The sequence below is a fragment of the Carassius auratus genome, chromosome 20, assembly GCF_003368295.1.
Source record: "Carassius auratus strain Wakin chromosome 20, ASM336829v1, whole genome shotgun sequence".
NCBI lineage: Eukaryota > Metazoa > Chordata > Actinopteri > Cypriniformes > Cyprinidae > Carassius > Carassius auratus.
The window spans coordinates 21256070-21277970 of NC_039262.1; positions in this window are offsets into that span (position 1 = coordinate 21256070).

Consider the following 21901-nt stretch of genomic DNA (forward strand, 5'->3'; position numbering starts at 1 on the left):
AAAAAGGCATTTGTGTGTTGAGCCAAGTCAGAGAAGTCTCAAAATTCACAAACAAATGCAGTGAAGTACACAGACCGCATGCAGTTTGTAAATCAAGATATATGTGTGTGTGCATCAGAAATACATTTCTGAATCTTGTCCTGTGCATTTGTGAATCTTGAGTGCATTTGTAAATGTTGTTTGCATTTCTGAATTGTGTGTGCATTTCTGAATTTTGTAAGCATTTGTGAATCTTCTGTGCTTTTTAAATTTTGTGTGTGCATTTGTGAATTTTGTGCACATATGTGTATCATGTGTGTGTATTTATGAATTATGTGTGTGCATGTATGAATCCTATGTGTGCATATGTGAATGTAGTGTGTGCACTTATCTTTATTGATAGTCTTTTGGCTCCATAGACTAGTTGGTAATGATACATTTAAATGCGTATATCAGAGCTGTTTCTATATGTGTGTGTTGCACGAAAACCACAGGGAAAGTGGTTTGAGTTCTTACTCATTTGTGTTGCCATCTTTCTAGAAAAAAATTTAACATCAACAAACCCATATGCCTTAAAAACATACAACACAATAGTTCTGTAGTTCAAAGTTTAGTAAAAATTGCAGATCATACGTTTTTTTTTTTGGTTGTATTAATATTAGTTACATCAGAAATAGCAGACATTTAAAAAGTGAGACAACAAAAGGTTGCTAATTAATAAACACACATGGACATAATGAAAGTCACTGCATCGATACCAAAACAATATTGGACCCTATTAAGTTTCAATGATTGATTGATTGCATTCCAGAAAAGAAAGCGATAAATGCAGGTTTGGACATAAGGGTGAGGAAATGATGGCAGAACTTTATTTTCTGAGTGAATTATCCCTTTAAGTCCTTTAGCAAACCTTGATGAGATTTACAGAAAATGCCCATTGGACACGTAATCACTAGTGGTCTCTGATAAATGTTTCCATTCCACACAATGAAAGTGTATGTTTTCACACCTATTTGAAGTACTAATGGTAGAAACATTACTGGCATGTATATGATGTCCATCATCTATAGCCTATATTTCTTTCACTCTGGTTCCATGAAATTCCTCATCTGCAAATATTCATCTACTTTCTAAAGTTGAATGGGCCTGAAAAGAATGCAATGAGGGGAATTAACAGATTACAAGAGATTTCAACATAAAGATCAAACACAGTTCTGCAAAAAATAAAGAAAAGGCATATAATTAATTCATTAACCTCATGGAGATGGTTTATGATGCAATGGTGCATTTTATGACTTCTCAAACTTTCAAACTCACCTAGTGAAGCCCTTTTCTCTCAGTTCACTATAAATATGGATCGGTTTTCATTGGCAAAAATTCCAAGTGTTTCATTGGAGGGAAATTGAGGATTGAAAGAAATGCTGCCTTTGCCTCTTGTGAATGGGTTATTTGTAGGTAATTATGTGTCACTGCTTTTCAAAATTTAATATAGGCCAACCTGAATTTAACTGCTGAAAGATTACATGAAAAATTCAGTTACCTTGTAAAGTGCTTTAAAAAAGAAGTACACTAATTTTGACATGTGGACTAACATAATGAAGCACATGTAAATTAACTGATTATACAGTAGTGTTTTTTTTATTATTATTACATCTAAAGTTAATATATTTTGAATATACTGGGTTACACTTTATTTTAAGATGTCCTTGTTACAGTGTAATTATGCATTTAGGTAATGAGTAATATTATTTAGCTGCATGCACTTATTATATGGTTAGGTTAGGATTATGGTTAGGTTTAGGGTTACTTGCATGTAACTATGCATACCTTATTGCAAGGACACCTTAAAATAAAATTTTACCCTAAACTGCAATGTCATCATTAATGTGTAATTGCAAATATAGCTGAATATATATGATATGCAAGATCAAAACAAAATGATTCTACATTTATCTACAAAATCTACATTTTGCAGTACAGTTTAATCATTTTTCAAAGACAATAGAAGTAGTTATTGAATTATATTATTACAAAGCCTCGTCCTCTACATCACTGTCTTTAAATACCCCCACTCCAGCATGCAATAATGTGTTTTAGAAAATTAAAAGGAAAACAGCCATCGCTACAAATGCAGGAATGCACTTAAAATTTTGTGAAACTAATTAACTAACTAACTAACTAACTAACTAACTAACTAACTTTAATTATGCTAATAATTAACTAATGCTAATTAATTTTATGCATAATAATACACCTTTTTCTGCAGAATGTGCTATTTACTGTCTTTACATTTATGCCATTAGCAGACACCTTTCCCCAACATAACTTACATAAGAGGAACAAAAGCAATTCATCAAAGAGTTATAATATTCATAATATACAAACCCGATTCCAAAAAAGTTGGGACACTGTACAAATTGTGAGTAAAAAAGGAATGGAATAATTTACAAATCTCATATACTCATATTTTATTCACAACAGAATATAGATAACATATCAAATGTTGAAAGTGAGACATTTTGAAATGCCATGCAAAATTTTGGCTCATTGTGGATTTCATGATAGCAACAAATTACAAAAAAGTTGGGATAGGTAGCAATAAGAGGCTGGAAAGGTTAAATATACATATAAGGAACAGCTGGAGGACCAATTTGCAACTTAATAGGTAAATTGGCAACATGGTTGAGTATAAAAAGAGCCTCTCAGAGTGGCAGTGTCTCTCAGAAGTCAAGATGGGCAGAGCATCACCAGTTCCCCCAATGCTGAAAAATAGTGGAGCAATATCAGAAAGGAGTTTCTCAGAGAAAAAATGCAAAGAGTTTGAAGTTATTATAATCTACAGTGCATAATATCATCCAAAGATTCAGAGAATCTGGAACAATCTCTGTGCGTAAGGGTCAAGGCCAGAAAACAATACTGGATGCCCGTGATCTTCGGGACCTTAGACTGCACTGCATACATACAGGGATGCTACTGTAATGGAAATCACAACATGGGCTCAGGAATACTTCCAGAAAACATTGTCGGTGAACACAATCAACCGTGTCATTCCACGTTGCTGGCTAAAACTTTATTTGTCAAAAAAGAAACCATATCTAAACATGATCCAGCGTTTTCTCTGGGCCAAAGCTCATTTAAAATGGACTGTGACAAAGTGGAAAACTGTTTTGTGGTCAGACGAATCAAAATTTGAAGTTCTTTTTGGAAAACTTGGACGCCATGTCATCTGGACAAAGGACAAGTTGTTATCAGCGCTCAGTTCAGAAGCCTGCTTCTCTAAAGGTATAGGGTTGCATGAGTGCGTGTGGCATGGGCAGCTTACACATATGGAAAGGCACCATCAATGCTGTAAGGTATATCCAAGTTCTAGAACAACATATGCTCCCATCCAGACGTCATCTCTTTCGAAGACCTTTGATTTTCCAACAAGACAATGCCAGACCACATACTGCATCAATCACAACATCATGGCTGCGTAGAAGAAGGATCTGGGTACTGAAATGGCCAGCCTGCAGTCCAGATCTTTCAACCATAGGAAACATTTGGCACATCATAAAGAGGAAGATGCGACAAAGCAGACCTAAGACAGTTGAGCAACTAGAAGCCTGTATTAGACAATAATGGGACAACATTCCTATTCCTAAACTTGAGCAAATTGTCTGTTCACTCCCCAGATGTTTTAAAAATGGATGCCACACAGTGGTAAACAATGGCCTTGTCTCAACTTTTTTGAGATGTGTTTTTGAGAAATTTAAAATCAACTTATTTCCCCCTTAAAACGATACATTTTCTCTGTTTGAACATTTTATATGTCATATATGTTGTATTCTGTTCAATAATGATAAAATATTTAAATTTTAAACTTCGACATCATTGAATTCTGTTTTTTTTTTTTTTTTTTTTTTTTTTTTTTTTAACAATTTGTACAGTGTCCCAACTTTTCTGGAATCGGGTTTGCAAAATGGCAGGTTCAGTGTCTTGGAGAGCAATAAATCCAATCTATGTGAAAGAGCGTTTTTTCTGGTTTCAGTATCTTTCAAATGCTTTAATGATATGTTGGAGTATTTTTTTTTTACCTAATACACACTTAATACCTATCTAACTATATATATATATATATATATATATATATATATATATATATATATATATATATTCATGTAAAAATTTAAATTCTTTTGATGAGCGCAGCTGCAGTTGACATTTAAGATGGTGCTGTAAATTATTGAGATGGGCTTTTTTGTGTGTGTGTGCCAGCAACAAGTTCATATTTCCACCAAAATGAGTTAAGGTCACAAGTCTATTAGGCATTATGAAGACTAAGCCTGAAATAATTACAGGATTGGATGCCCAAGGGCACACACACACACAAACTTTGCTGTAATAAGAGCAAGTTGGCAGCAGAAAAATCAAAGGAAATTAACTTGAGTTATGTTTAAGTAGGATATTTTTCTGCTCTTTTGCTTCCTAACCCAGATCTGAACATTTAAACAGCTCAAATTCAATATTCAGATTCACAGGCTAGATCCAGTAATCTTCAGCTTTGCTCATAGGGAAAATAAAATGTTAGCCATCAATCCATTATTCAGCTGACCAAAGGCTATTTTCTAATGTTTGATGTGTGTGTGTGTGTGTGTGTGTGTGTGTGTGTGTGTGTGCATATGCAGCCATATTAATAAGCATCATTGGGGTGCTGGTACTCCATTCACACACACTTTCTGGTAATAAAATCAGAAATGTCATCAGCTGTCAAACATTTACATACTGTAATTAAATGAATAAATGTACTTGTATGATTTTGAACAACAAGAAGAAATGGAGATTGTAGATAAACTGTATCAGACTGCATATGAGAGCAATTTTCACTTAGTGTATGAAAATAACAATATTTATGTAAAAGCCAATCTAAGTTGTTAGTTTTTAAATATTTTATTATCAAAAACACCTGATGCAGTACAATACATAAATTGTTTTATGGGGTCTCACAAGATATACCCAAATAAAACTGTTATGATCATTAGTTGGAGTGCCCATGATCTTCAGTAGAGGGCACTCCACTCAGGACTCACTCAGAACTCCATTTCCCATCCTGCCTCATTCCTGGTACTAATTACACACACATACACACACACACACACCCTACAACCTCATTTCAACTAATACACACACATAAGCAGCACACTCACCCCACCAGATTGCAAAGTCTTGTTTAGCCTGTCTGGCATTTTCGTCATGAGCAAAGTCAAGTCCCCGTCGACCTTCCAGAGTCCAGTCAGGTCCCCGTCGACCAGGTCCCTGTTGATTTCCCAGAGTTAGGTCAAGTCACCGTTGACTGTCCAGAGTTAGGTCAAGTCACCACTAACACCCAACAGTCAAGTAAAACAACAGTTAAACTTCATGAGTCAAATCAGTTACCTTTTGACTTCCCAGAGTCAAGTCAGGTCCCCGTTGATCAGGTCCCTGTCGATTTCCCAGAGCCTAGTCAGGGCACCGTTGACCAGGTCCCTACTGATTTCCCAGAGCCTAGTCAGGTCACCGTTGACCAGGTCTTTACTGATATCCCAGAGCCTAGTCAGGTCACCGTTGACCGTCCAGAGTCTAGTCATGTCACCACTAACACCCAACAGTCAAGTAAAACAACAGAAACAAACAGAGATTGGGGCAGACAGCAGAGAATCAGAGTCAAAATAAACAATCCAAGATCAGACACAGGAAGAACAAAACACATGAGGAAATGCTAGAGGATACATTGGTGATGTACAGTAATGCCAAATTTCTCCAAACCTGTTCTGATAAAGAAACTAACTCATCTACTCCTCAGATAGCCCAAGCATTTATGAACATTTATTTTTTGGGTGAACTATTTGTTTAAAATCTACTACTTAAACAGAATATTTAATACTAATCATTTAACATTATATCATAGTTATCACATAGTTATCATATAGTTATCATATAGTTTAGCACAATATTGTCATTAAAACAGTTAAACCGCATTTATTCTGTCAATTCTGCATTTAGTGTCAAATAAATGAACTGAAATAACCAATGAAATGTTCATCAGTTAAAACAAACACAAGCATGACCGTGTTTTCAACATTAGAAATCACAAGGGGTTATTTCCCCATTATCACCAATATGTTCTGTTTTGCAGGCTGGGAATTAACTCTTAAGAAAGACAAAGTGAAAGAGCTTTGCTCACAGAGAGATTGGCAGCTGTGTGGAAGATTCCCTCTCCAGGAGGAACATTTCCTCGCCGCACAATCAAAGAGCTAAAATGAACAGCAGATGACTCTAGAGGAGGTAAGCACAACCCCGTGAGCCGAGAAGACAACATGCTGATTTCCCAAGATCCTGCCGGAGCACTTCACGCCGTGCGGCCCGACTCAGGAAGCAATACACGATATCCACGTGTAGTCGACAGCAAATACCTTTGATTTTACACTCTGCTGACATGTAAGGCTTTGCATGAGCAGGATTGCCACCCTGTGTGCTTTGGGATCTGTTTCTTTCTATATTATAGTTCTATTTCAGCACTGAAGACAATTGCTCTGTGTGTGTTCAGGGAAATAATGATCTTCCCCTCCTGCTCTTTGGTATTTAACGCAGATCACCAACCACAGGAATGGATTTTCCCTTTTAGCGACAGCATGATTGTTCTCAAGTTCAGATGTTCGGTGCGATATCGTGCTTCTGCGAGTGGAGCTGGTGAGAAACGTGCAGGCCGAGGCAGACATTTTATCTGCTTTCTATTCCCCTCCATTAACCAAAGCCCATAAATATGACATGTGCTGTAACCTTCCCACCATGCCCTATGCAGATCAGCCGTGCCGCTTGCATGTTTTATTCATGACGTACAGACATTGATTTCACCAAGCGCGATCGAATTCAACTCTGCCAGTTTGAGGGCGTATAATGATGTTGGGTCTGATGTAGCACATGTCACATGTAAAGGTGATGTAATCTTAATATAACTGTCTATAAATAATTGTAAACATGTGTAAAGTTATGTGCATTAATTACCCGCACAGAAATCCTGGTGAGATCTGGATTTATCTTTACTGAGATGTTAACTGTGCGACGTTTTCCGCAGCCTGCGATGAAATACGGTGCGAAAATTTGGCAGGAACTAAAGTATTCCATGTGGAGCTCGCTAACATCTCTTCATTTTTTTAGACGTTACATTAACAAGACTTACGCTGGATGTAAATAATGAGTCTCTGAGGTTTGGGATGTGACATGAGGGGTTTGGTAATGGAAAGGCCATTTGAATCTTGATTTACTGGACTGGTGAGGCCCTTAAACTGGTAGACGCACATGAGAACGGTGAAAATGAATGGAACTGATGGCCAAACTAAATAAAGAGACATTTGTATTGATTTATTTCATTTTAGTTACAGATTAATTAAAATAATTATGATTAATTAAGTGTGTATATATAAATATATGTATATGTGTATATGTAAAAGAAAAAAAAAAAAAAAAAAAAAAAAAAGCCATAAAATAATAATAAACTAAATAATCACAAAACGAGTAATATATTAGCTTTCCTAATAAACTGTCATAGCTCAATAACTTTTTAATACTACTTAAAAAATAAAAATAAATAAAAAAATAAAGTGTTTTTTTTTTTTATTTATTTTTTTATCTTTATAGTATGGACTACCTGTGGACTAAAAAGAGACTCAAACATTTCGGACTGCACTCAGCATGTTGGTCATCTGTAATAAAGAGCCTCGCACAATGTTACTGTTCAATTACAGCGGTCAAAGCAAAACCCCAGCAGGGGGAAAAATAATGACTATGCTGCACTGTAATGACAGAGTGACCTCCAAGATTTGTTTGACTGGGTTTGAAAAATGGCATGTGAAATTATGCAGGCTTGTATGGGACATGAAAGCATGGCACAGACACACTACATGTGCAATTCTATTAAACAATAAACTATTTTAAATTAAATTAATTAGTGTGCTTTTTGTTTTGTTTTATTATAAGTTTATTGTTTTTAATTTTATTTATGAATATAAAAATATTTAGGGATGCACACAAATAATGTATTCAGTTCATACAGGAAGAGCTAGCTTAATCCATTGAACCTTGATAAATTATTAATTATTCAGTTCTGGAAAATCATTTGTGAAAGTGTCATCTATTTTTCTGTTCTAAGGTCAAAAGCATTATTTGTGAGGACAAAGTCATGTCGACAATTCAAATGCTAAACTGTAGGCATTTTGCATTAACATGCATGCTGTGTTGTCTAATTTAGGTATTTGCATACGGTGGACTTTTTAATGGCATCGGCAAATGGTCATTTGATACTTGAGCAGCTCTTTAGAAAGACTAAATTATTCCACATGGGTAAATGTGCCCATGGGTACAAACAATATATATTTTTTTTTTTTTTTGTGCCAAAAGTACAATAATTCACTATAAACCCTAGCAACTACAAGCAGATGACTGACGATGACTTACTTGCCCCATCAAAACTGTGATGTCACTTTTGGAAATGCTGTATTTGCACCATTTTTTTGTTGTTGTTTTTACATAATCTTGTGCATGTGTTTAATTTGGAAGCTATGGAAGCTTGTTCATGCATGATAAAAAAAAAAAAAAAAAAAAAAAAAAAGTTAAATTTTTTTTTGTCAAATTTGCAAGTTATATATATATATATATATATATATATATATATATATATATATATATATATATATATATATATATATATATATATATATATATATATATATTGCATTTATATCTCTCAACTGCTAATTAATATCTTGCAATTCTGAATTTTCTTTTCCTGATAATTGCAAGAAAAAAAATATAAGTGTGTAAAGGATGTAATATATTGACCCTTATTTGAAGCAGGATTAAAATGCAATGAAAATGCATTAAAACACATATGACATTAAACACAATTAGTTTAATTTAAAATGCATTTTGACTTGCTTAGTAGTCTTTATTGTATGTATTTCTATTGTGTTTGAAATATAGTTCAAGTTTGCATAGGTTTTCAGTCGCATGTACTGACAAGCATTTATAAAGTACATTTGCATTTATATAATTGTTTTTCACAAAGGTTCATTAATCTACTTCCTACATATTAATCAAAACAACTGAACAAACTAAGATAAATAATCTAGTTTTGTGCTGCACAGACTGACAGACATTTTTGTCCAACATCAGGGCTCACAAAGTATAATACAGACATCCCCAAATCCTGTAAGCTATATTATCTGAACTAACAAAATCTGCACATCACTTCAAATCATTCAGTCTCAAGACCAAAATGAGATGATGGCAAAAAAAAAAAAAAAAAAAAAAAAATCTCTCTCCGCCTGGTATTAGAGATAAGAAAGAGTCTTCCTGCTTCCTGCAACCATCAAAAGCATCAGGATGAAATGTCTCTGTTACACATGATCAGGAACAGCGGTTTGTACTTCAAGAGAACACAGATCTAAAAAGTTCAGAGTGAACATTTTTCATTTAGAACAGGACAAACACAAATCCAACACGTTTAACATCTCGAGTGCTCCAGCCCTCATTAATTGCAATTGAACTAAATAAAAACATCTCTCCATTTAGTGTTCCACAGAAAAAAAAGAAACTAAAAGAATTTTAAAATAACATGACGATGACAGAATTTGTGCTTTTGGGTAAAGTGAAGACACTCTTTTCAGACTCAGCCTGTTTCTCAATGCTCAGAACGTTGTGTTTGCAACTTACCATCCAACAATGTTGGCCTTAATCCTAAATATCAGCAAAACCTGGATACAGACGATAATCCGCTTATTGGCAAAATACAAATTACTTTATGTGAATTCTATAGACTATTTTTTATGACACCATTGTGAGACCACTGACTGTGCATGATTACGAAAAGACTCTACTGCACATTTAAAGTCCATCAGATCCTGAAAACGACTGCTTATTCGTGTGAGTGCCGCAGAAGCACAAAGGGATCTTGAGTCATGCTTAAATAAAGAACTGATCCACACCAGTATGAGTAAAGTGGAAATAGAGGAGCGCAGAACTTCAAACAGAGCAGCACCTTGATTAATGGTGTTTTTAGTTTACTCCATCAGTATGTGGTGGAGCTGAGTAATTCTACACAGGGGGATGATAGGAATGAATGGAAATGATTGCTTTAAACAGAAGGAGCTCCATTTACTAGCATAATAACACAGGCTGCTCAATATCGCTGGCCACACCATTATGAGCAGTTAAGCAGACCTCCAGAAACTCTTTCTACCAAAGGGAACACTTTTAATTGGTAAAATAATCTTTGAAGTGCTATATATGGAACTTCATTTTAAACATACTATAGATGCCATTGTATTGTTGGTAAGCTACAAAACAATAACATAATTGTATTAATTTGCATGAAGTTGAGCTTAATTTTCTTACATTGAGTCATTCATGCTATCTCAAAACACCAATTCTCACTGGTTACATTTACACAGTTTTGTATTTTTGTACTTAATATCAGCCCACTGCTATGATTGGCTAACAGTCGTGTATGTTTGTCACAGTGTACATTCCTCATAGATGGACGCTGCTGCGATTTAGGTAATTTTTTCTTTTTATAAATTACTCAAAACACATCAAACAATCAAACAACTCAAATTGTGAGACTCATGTATTAAATGAATGCAATGCACACAGAATTAAGTAGTTTAAGTCTTTGGTTCTTTTAATTGTGATGATTTTGGCTCACATTTAACAAAACCCCACCAATTCACTCTCACCAATTCAAATCTCAATAAATTAAAATACTTCAGAAGACCAATTAAAACACACACACAAACACACACACACAAACACACACACACATGCACGCACACATTTTAGTTGTTAGCCTTCTGGAATGTTTGTTCAATTACTGTACATGCTTTTGCTTTAATTACTGCCTCAATTAGGCATGCCATGGAGGTGATCCATTTGTGGCACTGCTGAGGTGGTATGGAAGCCTAGGTTTCTTTGACAAGTGGCCTTCAGCTCATCTGCAGTTTTTGGTCTCTTGTTTCTCCTTTTTCTCTTGACAATACCCCATATATTATGGGGTTCAGGTCTGGTGAGTTTGCTGGCCAGTCAAGCACACCAACACCATGAATATTTTAACCAACTTTTGGTGCTTTTGGCAGTTTAAACAGGTGCCAAACCCCTCAGGAAAATGAAATCAGCATCTTCAAAAAGCTCATCAGCAGAAGTAAGCATGAAATGCTCTAAAACATCTTGGTAAAATGGGTGTAGTGACTTTGGTTGTCAGAAAACACAATGGACCAACACCAGCAGATGACATTGCACTCTGAATCATCACAGACTGTGGACACTTAACACTGGACTTCAAGCAACTTGGGCTATGAGCTTCTCCACACTTCCTCCAGACTCTAAGACCTTGGTTTCTCAAGTGAAATCCAAAACTTGCTCTCATCTGAAAAGAGGACTTTGGACCACTGAGTAACAGTCCAGTTCTTCTTCTCCTTAGCCCAGGTAAGACACCTCTGATGTTGTCTGTGGTTCAGGAGTGGAGATCAGCAGTCTTCCCCATGATTGTGTACCCTGGTGAACCAAACTGAGATACCAGTTTGAAGGCTCAGGAAACCTTTGCAAGTGTTTGAGTTGATTAGCTGATTGGCAAGTCACCATATTCTATTTATTATTATTATTATTATTATTTTGAGATTGTAAATGGGTGGGTTTTAGTTAAATTTGTACCAAAATCACCACATTTAAAAGAAGTAATGTTGAGATGCACCTGTATTGTTCAAAAATAATAAGAAATTAAAGAAATGAGAAATTAACATCTGGTGTCTATTTTTAAGCAGTACAACATTTGGTATGAGCATTTTACTACAAACTCAAGTCAAAAAATGATGATGTGTGAAATTGTGGTGTGATTCTTATCTTAAAATAAACTGCCTTGTACTGTTGATGGAGCAAAGTGATTCAGGTACTGTTAAATCAAAACTAAAGAAACTGCAGAATATACATAGGGATAAATATAATATCTGTCATGATTCTGCCCTCGTGTCCTTGATTTTTCCTAGTCTTGAGGCAGGATCATGACAGACCCGTGTTTTGTGTACAAGCGCATGGCCTTTGGGCCATGTGCTTGTGTTGTCTCGTTCCCTTGCCCCGCCCCCCTTGTTAACCTAGTCGTGTCTTGATTGTCCCATCTGTGCCACCTGTCGTGTCTTGATTGTTCCCCCTATTTAGCTTTCCTAGTGTGCTCTGTCTTGCGTCGGTTCATTGAGATTTGTTCCCTAAGGATTGTGATTGTGATTGTGATTGTGATTGTGATTGTGATTGTGATTGTGATTGTGATTGTGATTGTGATTGTGATTGTGATTGTGATTGTGATTCGTGATAATACCCTGGTAACCCCTTTCAGATACTGCGTCCTCTATACCGTGAGTGTTTGTTTATAGTTAGTATTTAGAGTCCCTGTTTATCTTGTCAGTCCAGTCCTGTTTTAGTTATTTAGTCTTTACCTTGCCTAAACCTGACAGAATGAACCGACCACCAAGGAACTCAGCAGGCAGGAGGGCCTCTGAGCTTCAGCGTCAGGCGGAGTTCCGGAGGCTGTGCTGGACGTCATCCCCCGCCGACAGGAAGGGGGTCACCCTCCCATACTCGCCTGAGGGGGAATGGGTCCTCCGTAATTATGCCCGGCTGTGGGAAAGCATCTCCCAGGAGGAGCCACAGAGGTCCCCTCCACCTACCCAGCTGCCAACGATCCCTGAGGGTCGTGTCCTGGCCGTGGCAACCCTGGGGATCAGGCAAGCCCCTCCCAGAGTCCTGAGGTGCCCTCCACAGCCAGCAGTCTCCCCATGAAACGAGGGAGACGGTTTTCATGGGAGTCAACTTCAGAGTCTTCGGCGTCCGAGACTGCCCTGCCCGAGACCAAACTCCCCCAACCCGCCTCTGACCCAGCTGTGGCCTCTGCACCGCGCCCAAGGAGGAAGAGGAGGAAGAGGGGACCTGCCGGTCCTGTGACCCTGTCTCCTCCCGTGCCAGCAGCGGAGAGCGCTGGCGTGCCCGTGCCAGCAGCGGAGAGCGCTGGCGTGCCCGTGCCAGCAGCGGAGAGCGCTGGCGTGCCCGTGCCAGCAGCGGAGAGCGCTGGCGTGCCCGTGCCAGCAGCGGAGAGCGCTGGCGTGCCCGTGCCAGCAGCGGTGGGCGTGCCCGTGCCAGCAGCGGTGGGCGTGCCCGTGCCAGCAGCGGTGGGAGCTGGCGTGCCCGTGCCAGCAGCGGTGGGAGCTGGCGTGCCCGTGCCAGCAGCGGTGAGCGTGCCCGAGTCAGCAGCGGTGAGCGCTGGCGTGCCCGAGCCGGCAAAGAAGAGGGCAGTATGCAAGTCGGCAGTCGTGAGAGCGCAGGAGAGTGCCGCGGCCGACTCTGCAGCAAAGACTCTTGTACAGTCGGTCTCATCTCATAAGGAGATGCCAATTGTCCTAGCTGCTAAAGCCTTTTCTGATTATTTGTCCCGTCTTGTCCAAATTTTAGAAATCCCCGTCAGTCCTGTCTTGTCCCCTGACCCTGTCCCCAGTTGTCCAGTAGATGTTGTCTCCCCGTGTCCCGTGGATGTAGCCCCGTGTCCAGTGAATATTGCCCCGTGTCCCGTAGATGTCCCGTGTCCTGTTGTCTCCCCGTGTCCAGTAGATGTTGTTCCCCCTTGTCCAGCTGTCGTCTCCCCGCGTCCCGTAAGTGTTGCCCCGTGTCCCGTGTCTGCTCCGGTCATGTCCTCTGCCAGCTGTCCCGAGACCCCTCCCCACCCCTCACCACCCAGACCTGCCCGTACCCCCCGTCGTCAGCCTTCGTCCTGTCCTCCTAAGATTCCTACCCCTCCCACCCGCCCTGGTCTGTCCCCCATGAACTTTGTGGTCCCGCCCCCTCCCCTTCCCTGTTTGTTTTTTTTGATTTGTCACCCCAACCCTGCCGTTGTGTATTCATGTTTGCCCTTGTTGTTGTTCGTCATGTCTTGTTGGTTTGTGTCTGTGTCCCAGTCCGTCCAGTCAGTCGTGTCCCGTGTTTGATGTTCCCTTGAGGAGCGTCTGGAAGCCGCTCCTTAAGGGAGGGGTTCTGTCATGATTCTGCCCTCGTGTCCTTGATTTTTCCTAGTCTTGAGGCAGGATCATGACAGACCCGTGTTTTGTGTACAAGCGCATGGCCTTTGGGCCATGTGCTTGTGTTGTCTCGTTCCCTTGCCCCGCCCCCCTTGTTAACCTAGTCGTGTCTTGATTGTCCCATCTGTGCCACCTGTCGTGTCTTGATTGTTCCCCCTATTTAGCTTTCCTAGTGTGCTCTGTCTTGCGTCGGTTCATTGAGATTTGTTCCCTAAGGATTGTGATTGTGATTGTGATTGTGATTCGTGATAATACCCTGGTAACCCCTTTCAGATACTGCGTCCTGTATACCGTGAGTGTTTATTTGTAGTCAGTGTTCTCTAGTTTTGAGTCTTTGTTTATCTTGCCTTATCAGTCCTGTTTAGTTATTTTTGTATCTGCCCTAGTCCTGTTTTCCCCCTCGTGGGTTTTGTTTTCCCCTTTTTGTAAATAAACCTGTTTGTGTTGTAATTCCTGTCTGCACCTGAGTTCCTCCCTACCAAAACCCTGACAATATCTCACACAGGGCCAAAGTTTTAATGTTTCACAAATATTTTAAGTTTGTTTTCTTGAGTTTTATTTAGAGTAACCTTAAGGCAAGCAGAAGTGCTTTTTGGTAAACCTGTTCCATTCAGTTACTCCATTCAGTGTCCCTAGAGGTGCAGAAATCACACAGTTCAGCGTTAACGCAAGAACACCAACAAAGAATAGCAAATGCATGAGTCTGTGAGATCTGCTGGTCAGCTTCTGAACTGGTTGAAGGAGATCAATTGGCAGAACAGTCTATATGACGCTCACGCATAACAGATGTGCGCCGTCAAAGAATTAGTTTCTCAATTTTACTTATTAATTTCCTCAAAGGCACAATTTAACGCATGGCTAAGTTAGTTTTTGCCGTGTTGCCAATGCATGCCTAACACACATAGAAAGAGAGAGAGAGAGCAGAAAAGGAAAAGACTATTGAAGATGAATATTTTCAGCTATTGCCTATGCCTGTGCAGAAAAAAATAAACACGGGTTAAAAACACGGCAATTTAACCCTATGTTATTGCTTAAAGGTGCACTAAGTGATTTTTGCCAAATTATGTTGATATTTGAAAGTACCAAAACAAACACGCCCATACCCTGACAACACCTGGTCCCTCTTTTGATATCTCCGCCCCACAAGTATTTGAACACAACAATGGTGATTGCGGAAGCAAGTGAAGATGACACAGAAGCATATTCAGTAATGATATGTTGTGTCAAACGAAGCAAAATTAACTTTACTTTTCAATCAAGAAGAAAAAAACAACACAACCTCAGAGTCCAATTCCAGGCCTTCCTGCTCCTTGAGTTCTCCTGCTCTGATATTTACGTGGGCCCTACCTCTTGCTGATCGTAACACTTATTTTTAATATTTTGCTTCTCTGATATTTTGCTCCTTTTTTATCTGCCGTCTCTATCTATAGCCTATCTATTAATATACTTCTCTACACTCAATCTGAGCACTCTCTCCATCATTGCAAGACACGCCCCCTTACTGCTGATTGGCTAAAAGTGTGTTTTGGGACTCTGGCTGATGTTGTGGTCAAAATTGATTTTTTTTTTTCAAACAACACTTAACGCTCCTTTAATTCCCACAGGAAAAAAAAGAAAAAAACAGGTTTTTATTTTTTTTTAAGCTGTCTTGATCCTTAAAGGTATAGTTAAACCAGAAATGAAAATTCTACCATCATTTACTCATGTCGTTCCAAACACAAAAGACTTTGTTTCAACTAAAGGGACCACAAAAGAAACATATTCTGAAACAATGAAAGCCAATAGGTTACAGAACAACACTAACCCTTAAGAATTATTTCTACATAAATTTGACCACTATAATCAGACTTTCATCTTCAAGTATTACTAGCTAAAACACAATCCAATTAAACAAATAACAAAAATCGGTGTGTTTTTGCTAACATTAACACATTTTCAAGCACCCTTTAACAGAGACTTGTAATATTTCACGACCCTGTCCAGATAGCACAGAAACAAAGCACTCATATCTCATGAAAGTTTGGTAATAATACTTCCATGTGTGTTGTGCTCTTTCTTCCTGCTCTCAGGGACTCATTTGAAGCTAAACATGAGATCAAAGGAGAGTTTCTGCTCTAAGGTGACCCAATTATACAGTGGGTAGGGAGCCCTGCCATCATCAGCGATGATTCTAAGGTGACAGAACAGTTTATGCACATTATGATAAAGAGTGTTTGCCTCATTATTTCCCCTGGGATTTTTTTTTTTTTCCCTCCTTTTTTCTTTACTCCAAACACAGAGTGTTTGCTAATTATCAGGGAATGTCAGTGATTTCAGAAAGTTATGTGATTTAAAGATCTCTCTGGAATAACTGTTTGAAACTAGGGGGGACCTATTTTCACTTATAAGGCACATATAAGACACTTACTGAATCTTCAGAGAGGTCTTTGTGAAAGCAGTGTTTTAAGCAATAATATATATAGCCAAACCAAAATGTATTAAGACACCTTCAACATTTCGCACATTATCACAGTTTATTCAATATAGTTTTGAAAAAGGTCATAAAATATTTAAATAACTTAAAAAAAGTGTCAGAATAAATTCATTTTGATAATGTCAGATAGCTTTAATAGAAAGGTGTGTAATGATGAATTAGGTTGAATAGCTGTCAGCTGTTAAATTATGTACACAGTTAGATAATATCAATTTAGGTCAACTAATTATCAAGTGATGCTTAATTTTGTTCAGTCTGTGGTGTAAAAAAGTTTGCATTAGCAATAATAATAAAAAAATAAAAAAACACTTAACCAAAGCATGGTCAGGTCAATAGTTTTGGTCCAATTTATTAGTAGTATTAGTATTATTATTATTTATTTATTTTTTCAGTTTTACTTGTGCAATAATAATAAATAATAATAATAAATAAATAAAAAACTCACTGAATTTACTACATTTTTAAGGTAAGTGGTTGTAATCAATATATTTTTGCTACATATTTTGTTGTCTGACTTTCAACATATATATAATTCTATAATTATGAATTACATGTGTGTGTGTGTGTTATTATTATTATTATTATTATTATTACTTACTGAATCTTCAGAGAGCTCTTTGTGAAAGCAGTGTTTTAAGCAATAATATATAGCCAAACCAAAATGTATTAAGACACCTTCAACATTTCGCACATTATCACAGTTTATTCAATATAGTTTTGAAATTGGTCATAAAATATTTAAATAACTTTAAAAAAAGTGTCAGAATAAATTCATTTTGATAATGTCAGATAGCTTTAATAGAAAGGTATGTAATGATGAACTAGGTTGAATAGCTGTCAGCTGTTAAATTATGTACACAGTTAGATAATATCAATTTAGGTCAATTTTATTATTATTAAATGTTGCTAAAATAAATTGTTTCCAACAACTTACCTTGTAGGCGTCATTATATTTATGTATCATTTTTATTTATTTATTTTTATTTTTATTTTTATTTCTTGTAGACCACTGTATGAAGGATTTTTGAGTGTAATATGTCACAGCTAACTTTATTTTATTGTGCTTACTTATATAAATGAACTAGTGTCCTGCACCCACTACACTTTAAAAAATGAATCATGGGTCTTGTAATTTTCATTAACAAAATAAGATGATAATTAAAAATAAAGTGTGGATTTCATTAAAGAAATTGTGATTAGTGTAGTATAGAAAATGTTGAGGAATTTTTACTAATGAAACAAAGAGATGTGTTTTCCTCATTTTATTTAAGGAGACTTAAGCAGTGTTGGTGCTTGAATTGGGGAACTGATTAAACTAAAATAATTAAGGAGAGAAGGCTACCTATTTATTTTAAGAGAATTAGCTCAATTTTGCAGTTTTATTTTAGAGGTGATTGTTAGTTCCCAGCATGCTTTGCATATGGCTGGAAATGGAGAGTAAATTTTAAAATGAAATGCTACTTTATGTTTTTGAGTGAAGGGAAGCATCTATTATTGTTTAATTTTCAGTTATTTTGACATTTGTAAGAGTTTCTGTTACATTAAAGTTTCCATTGCACAGTGAAAAGATATCAGAAATGATATCTGCTGTCTGGATAATTTTTGGTTTGACTGGTTATATCGGCAGGCAAACAAGCTGTGTATTTTAAAATACATTTTTGTATATTTTATAGATTAATGTATGGATTTTTAAAATAATAATAATACATTTCTCAAAGTTGCTCACACCTAAAATGCTTGAGTTTTAGATGCTGCCACTACATTACTGTATGTTTGATTGTCTTTTCAAAAGAATATGCACTATTAGCTACTAATGAAATCACTGCAAAATTAGTTAAGAAAAAAAAGAAAGATCTCACGTTAAAACGATAATCTGCAATGTGATTATTTTAAGTCTTTAGAACTATGTACTGAAATTGTCTCCTATTACATCTTCATAACATGTTCAGATGAGTTCATGTCAATCATTCCCTCCGTTCAGGTCTGGCTTTCTTTCAGTTCGCTGTCCAGAATTTGAGTTGTTTATATTGACCAGTAAATGAAGACAATAACTTCAGTGGCACCACTGACCTTCTCACATCAGCTGTTCTGATTGCTGGTTTGTTCCTTTTCCTCCCCGTTTCTTTCCCTCAATCACACGCAGACACTCACCTCAACCTCAATCATGTACCTTCCCTCAAGAAGCCTTCTGTGTTCCCCCCAATAATGACACTTGTGTCCATATACGATACGTGCTGCTCTTATTGTAATCTTATATCTCATGTGGGTTTGGTTGTAGTACTTGCACACAGATATTCACACACGACGAGACTCTCTCTCGCTATAAAACAAGACGTCAAGTTGAATGAGATGCTTTAGAAAATGTACAACCTTGAGCAACAGGAACGCCATCAGCACAGCAATAAAACCCACATCAATTTCCAACTAAGAAGAAAAGAAACATCTCATTTCATGAGGGATGTTTCTATTCCAGCCCACATCCAGAAAGAGGTATTTCATCTGAGAACGAGATAAGCAAACCTGCACATCTCATGATGGATTCGGTGAGCAGAGCGCTGTTTTGTAATGAGCAGCCGTTACATTTACATTCATGCTTTTTATAGATGCTTTCTCACCAGAGAAACAGAGAAAACCATTCTAGCGTAAGTCGTTCTGAAGAAACAGCAATACTCTAAATTTATACTTTGCTTCCCATTTCTGGATTACATATGTGCTTTTTTGAGGCTCTGACAACAGCAGATAGCGGGATCTTTTCATAGGTCAGCAGGAACTCTCTGGGCAGTGGCTTTTGGGTTTGATTGGATGGCATTTTCTTGTCCTATTACTTTTTGTGTGTGTTGAGTACAAAGCAGGATTTTTGTATATATTATATTATATTACGTATAGGCCCATTATACAAAACTCTGGTGATCTAAGGTGGTCATGAGGGTGCTTACGAAATCCAATATTGAAACACACTATGTACACTATGTGAGCAGTGTGGTGTAGAAGCGGAGAGCAAAGTTCCACAGTTTGCTTGGATCATGGAGCAGGTTTTTCGAAAAGTGAGCAGTTTTGGCTCCAAGACTGCAATTATTTAGGACTAACAAATGACAATACATAATCATTTTAAATAAATAAATACAATTTTTAAATGAAAGATAATGCTACATTCAAAATATTATACAACAAAGTTAAATAATTGTAAAGAATGTAAAGGCTATTGCAAGATCATTGCTTGAGTGACACTGCCAAAATAACTGGCAGTGCAAATCATCAAAAAAAAAAAAAAAACATTAAAACATTTTCTTCATGCATGATGATATTGCTTTAATCGTTCATTGTCTCTTTTGCATTTCGTTCAACTTGAAATCATTTGAGTATGTGTGTTGGGCTTATTTGAACAGGACACACCCCTAGTTTCATGATTCCCATAGGCACAAGTCAAAAGAGTGCATATGATTCCCAGAGCGATTATGCAGATTTTTTCTCTTAAATCCTACGGGGGAAATAGGGTCCTAAGCTCTTAATCTGGACCTGGAGAATTCTGCTGTGAGGACATAAAGCATTGAAGCTCATCTCATATGAATCAGGAAACACACGTCTCCAAGCAACAGCACAAAGCCAACTTCCTTTTTCCATCTGCACAGAATTAGAAAGGCTTTGGCGAAACACATAAAGTGTCACAATGCTGATTTCTCTTATGGGCCTTGACACTTTACAGCGAGAAAGGCCTTGTTCAGAATCAGCTCCTCCATGAAAAAGAATCACAATCCAATAGAAGCACAACATCCTAACAACCAAATCCCATTTTATAAATTAAGTCAGAATTTTGATAGAATCTCACAAACTCAGATACAATATTTTAACAAAAATAGTTTATTTTTAAGAATACATCATTATTATTATTATTATTATTTGGTATTACAAATAATAATGAATACATAAAGTAATAATATATAAAATAAAGATTTGAGGCGTCAGTCGTCATCTGATTATTTGCTTGCTTCTGTCTGTCTGTGTTATTACACATTGCTGAAATAGTAGTCTTCAGCCAGCCACACAGTGTGGGGTCAGTCAGACTCACTCATGAATGCTACTGGCAGGAATGAATCTATTGATGATTAAAATGTAGAGCCGCTTGCTGGGTGACTGCGGTCATATTATCTATAGCAGGTGTTTTTACATAGTAATGTGGTAACATGATTTGCTAGGAAACTCAAAAACACGTGCATTTATCTATTTCTCTTTATTTCGGTATAGTTCAATAACATGCAAAAGAACATAACTAACTGACACAACTCCCTTTTAGAAATGTCTAAATATATCATTGCTAGAGAGGTATTTTAAACTGATATGATTATGTGACAACATAATGCCAGTGAACATGATTAGAATAAGGGCATGTTTACACAACAACGACATTTTAAAATCAGAAATGTTTTTCCTTTGCGTTTTTGAAAAGTTTTGTGTACAGGCAGTGGTTGAAGTGGGATTTGGCAGGTGGGGGAGCCCTCAAATTTTGTGTAGGTGCAACAGGGAAAAAGACTTATCGTGAGACAGCATACAGAGTATCGTGGTATAGAAATAATTCTTGGGACAAGACTGTCACTGTGGCACCAAGTATCACAATACTTACTTGATATTTTAATGTTTTTATTTTGTTTTGGCAGACTGCCTTATTCTGTGTAATTACTATTCATGGACATTTTGTCTCTTTCAATATTGACACGCTGGAGTGTTAGCCAACTGCCTTGCAGTTAACCTTACGTTTGTCACAAGGTTATGATAGTTTTGCATTCTTAAATAATTTTTTTTATTTTAATATCGTTTTCGATTTTGTTTTAAATTTCAGTTTATTTTTAGTAAGTTTCATCAATGGTTTTGTTAGTTTTAGTTAATTGAGTGGTTAATGGCCTCAGCAACTTCACACGCAAACAGGCATTTCCCTTAACAGCCATAGGCCAGATTTTCACCCACAGTAAAGAGCTTGTTAATAACGAAAATGTTTATTGATTTTTGCTAGTTAATATTTTATTTCAGTAACTGTTGTTAGTTTCATTTATTATTATTATTATTATTATTATTATTATTATTATTATTATTATTATTATTATTCCACTTTACAAAAAGAAAAGAAAAGAAAAAAAATATTGACCAATTTTAAGTCTTAGTTTCAGTTTTTGTTTACGAAAATATCCTTATTGAATTCCTCACTGACTACCTGATGAACAGAGCCATACCGCCCTGCAAATAATAGTCGAACTCGGAGCCTTGCTCGTTCTTTAACTTGTGTTTGTTGCCCTGTCTAAACTTTGGATATTTGAAATTAGCCTACTTCACC